This window comes from Perognathus longimembris, chromosome 1, assembly GCF_023159225.1.
Source record: "Perognathus longimembris pacificus isolate PPM17 chromosome 1, ASM2315922v1, whole genome shotgun sequence".
Lineage (NCBI taxonomy): Eukaryota > Metazoa > Chordata > Mammalia > Rodentia > Heteromyidae > Perognathus > Perognathus longimembris.
This window is the reverse complement of record NC_063161.1, coordinates 54,888,417-54,892,324: the sequence shown is the minus strand read 5'-3', so window position 1 is coordinate 54,892,324 and position 3,908 is coordinate 54,888,417.

Genomic DNA, 3,908 nt, shown 5'->3' with positions numbered 1-3,908 from the left:
TCAGAAATCTGAGGTCTGAGAATGAAGGTTCAAAGCTAATTGGGGCAGCAAACTCTGTGATAATCTTCAGTTAGCCACCAAAAAGCTGGAAGTAGAAGTGTGACTCTCAGGTGGTAGAGCACTAGCCTTGAGCAGAAAGAGCTCAGGGTAGGCTGAGACTGTGGCTTAGTGGTAGAATGCTTGCCTAGCATGCATGAAGCCATGCGTTTGATTCCTTAGTACCACATGGACAGAAAAAAAAACAGAAGTGGCACTGTGGCTCAAATGGTAGAGTGCTAGTTTTGAGCAAAATAAGCTCAGGGACAGTGCCCAGGCCTGAATTCAAGCCCCAGGACTAGAAGAAAAAAAAAAGAGCTCAAGGATAGTGCTCAGGCCCTGATTTCGAGCACCATGGCCACCACCACCAAGAAAAGAATATTACCAAAAAAAATTTTTGTAAAGTACTTGACTCATACACATGAAGCCCTGGGTTCGATTCCTCAGCACCACATATATAGAAAAATCCGGAAATGTGCTGTGGCTCAAGTGGCAGAGGGCTAGCCTGAGCCAAAAGAAAAAGAAGTCAGGGACAGTGCTCAGGCCCTGAGTTCAAGCCCCAGAACTGGCAACAAAAAAACCCCAAAAAAATCAAGGCTAGCATTCTACCACTTTTGAGCCACAGTGCCACTTCTAGCTTTTTCTGGTACTAAGGAATGGAACCCAGGGCTTCATGCATGCCAAGCAAACACTGTACCACTAAGCCACATGCCCACCCCTGAGACTCTTTAAAATTTTTATTTATTTATTTATTTATTTATTTATTTTTGCCAGTACTGTGCCTTAAACTCAGGGCCTTAGCAATGTCCCTGGCTTCTTTTTGCTCAAGGCTAGCACTCTACCACTTGAGCCACAGTGCCTCTTCTGGCTTTTTCTATATAAGTGGTGCCGAGGAATTGAACCCAGGGCTTCATGTATGTGGGGCAAGCACTCTGCCACTAGGCCATATTCCCAACCCTTCTTTTAAAAAAAATTTATTTATTCATATGATATTGAATCAAATCGAGGACCTCATACATATGAAGCAAGCACTTTACCACTATGCCACATTCCCAGCGCATTTTTTTTTTTGACAGTCCTGGTGCTTGAACTCAGGGCCAGGGCACTGTCACTGAGCTTCTTTTTGCTCAAGGGTAGCACACTACCACTTGAGCCTCAGTGCCACTTCTGGCTTTTTCTGTTCATGTGGTACTGAGGAATCGAACCCATGGCTTCATACATGCTAGGCAACCACTGTACCACTAAACCACATTGCAAGCCAAGAGTTAGTTTGTTGTTATGGTTGTTTTGGTCAATTATTAGGCTTGAACTGAGGGCCTGGGAGCTGTCCCTGTTTTGCTCAAGGCTGGCACTCTACCACTTTGAGCCACAGTGCCACTTCTTTTTTTTTTTTTTTTGTCTTTCCTCTTTTGGTACTGGAGATGGAACCCAGGATGTTGTACTTGCTAGGCAAGTGCTTTGCCACTGAGCTACATCCCAGCTCCCCCATGAGACTCTTATTCCAATTAATCCCTCAAAAACCTGAAATGGAGCTGTGGTTCAGAGTGGTAGAATGCTGCTTTGAGCAAAAGAGCTCCGCGACAATGCCCGGGCCATGAGTTCAAGCCCCACAACTGACAAAAAAAATTTGCATTAAATACATTTATTATTTTGGAGTTTTGTTGTTGCTTTTTTTTTTCTTCTGGTGCTACCTACTCCCCATCTACATTTACTAAGCCACAAAGTTTGTATGTGGGGATGGGGTGGTCCAGTGGCTTAAACTCAGGGCCTGGGCACTGTCCCTGACCTTTTGTTAAGTCTAGTGCTCTAGCAATTAAGCCACAACTCCACTTCTGGACTTTTTGTGTTTCCTTTGGAGATAAGTCTCACAGACTTTCCAGCCCAGGCTTGCTTTGAACCTCTATTCTACCCTTGAGTAGCTAGGATCACAGGTGTGAGCCACTGGCACCTGGTGAGCAATTGGTTTTATGTTGTAATAAATAATAGAAAAGCAAATATCTGCCACTACCATTTGTCATTTAAACATTTTTGTCTTATACTGCAGATCTTTTATTTTGAAAGTACCTCATACCCTAGGGGCTGTGGGAAGAGCCTTTGCTTAGTATATGGGAAGCTTCTAGACTTAATCAGCAACCCCTTGTGTGCCCCCCCCCCCCCCGCCCAAAACCAAACTCTTAGATACAGGTGAATGGTTTTCAGTTCCTGTTCCTATCTAACCTGTTCTACATAACTCTGTGGCACACTGAACTAGCCACATACTTACCGGATTGTAGGCCAGTTACCGGTTCTAGACTACTTACCTTTCCTGCTTTCATTGTAGAAAAGGAGGAAATGCTTCAGAGCATTTAGAGACAACTTTTAAGATGATCTTCCTGAGTTCAGCACTATTGCTGAAAAATCCCTTTCAACTTTAAATCATTTTAAGGTTCCCTCATTGCTTAAAATGTCTGCTTCAGGGTGACACTGCCCAACTGTACTCTAGCCAGGGGCCAATGGCTCATGCCTAGGGACTTAGGAGGCTTAAATGGGGATCTCAAATCAAAGCTCGGCATAGCAGGAAAGTCCATGAAGTTCTTACTCCAACTGATCACATTAAACGCTGGAAAGTGGAGCTGTGGTAGGGTGATGACCTCAATCAAAAGAAGCTCATGGGCTGGGAATATGGCCTAGTGGCAAGAGTGCTTGCCTCCTATACATGAGATCCTGGGTTCAATTCCTCAGCACCACATATACAGAAAACGGCCAGAAGTGGTGCTGTGGCTAAAGTGGTAGAGTGCTAGCCTTGAGCAAAAAGAAGCCAGGGACAGTGCTCAGGCCCTGAGTCCAAGCCCCAGGACTGGCCAGAAAAAAAAACAAAACAACAAAAAAAAACTCAGGCACAGCACCTAGGCCCAAAGTTCAAGCCCTACAACCTCCAAAAACAAAACTTTACCAGACTTAACTATAATCCCTCTGTACATCACCTCTAAAATAATAAAAATGTTTTTGGAAACATTTTAACTAGTTTAGGGCTGAGAATGTGGTCTGGTGGTAGAGTGCTTGCCTAGCATGAAGCTCTGGGTTCGCTTCCTCAGCACCTCATATACAGAAAAAGGCAGAAGTGGTACTGTGGCTCAGGTGGTAGAGTGCTAGCCTTGAACAAAAAGAAGTCAGGGACAGAGTTCAAGATCCAGTACTGGCAAAACAAACAAAAAACCAGTTCTCGGGGCTGGGGATATGGCCTAGTGGCAAGAGTGCTTGCCTCGTATATATGAGGCCCTGGGTTCAATTCCCCAGCACCACATATACAGAAAATGGCCAGAAGTGGTGCTGTGGCTCAAGTGGCAGAGTGCTAGCCTTGAGCAAAAAGAAGCCAGGGACAGTGCTCAGGCCCTGAGTCCAAGCCCCAGGACTGGCCAAAAAAAAAAAAAAAAACCAGTTCACATACAAAAAGTCTTTCCCCATAGCCTTTGTTGCTTCTGGTATCACCTGCCAGATTTTCTCGAGTGTGCCCAGATTCTTCAGTTGAGTCTAATAGGACAGGTTAGGAAAAAGAAAATTACTTTAACTCTCATTTGTCCTCAGTAGCTTTGTCTCTGCACTTTTTGAAATTAAAATGCCAGTTTTTCCCTGGCTAGATCTTATTTGCATTGTCCTTTTCTCTTTGCAGTGCCAGACCTTGCATCTAGGCCCTGAAACATACTAGCCAAGATGAAGATGCACCTAAGGCAGCAAGCAGTCTTTTAGATGGAACCAGACTATATTCCTTAAACAATGTAAACTATGCAGGTAACAAATTGTAACTCCTATCTTAGTATTTACAAATGTTGCTAAATGTTACAATGTCCTGTGTATTCTACCATTAAGGCCTTTTCAGTCTGGTTCTTTCCTAG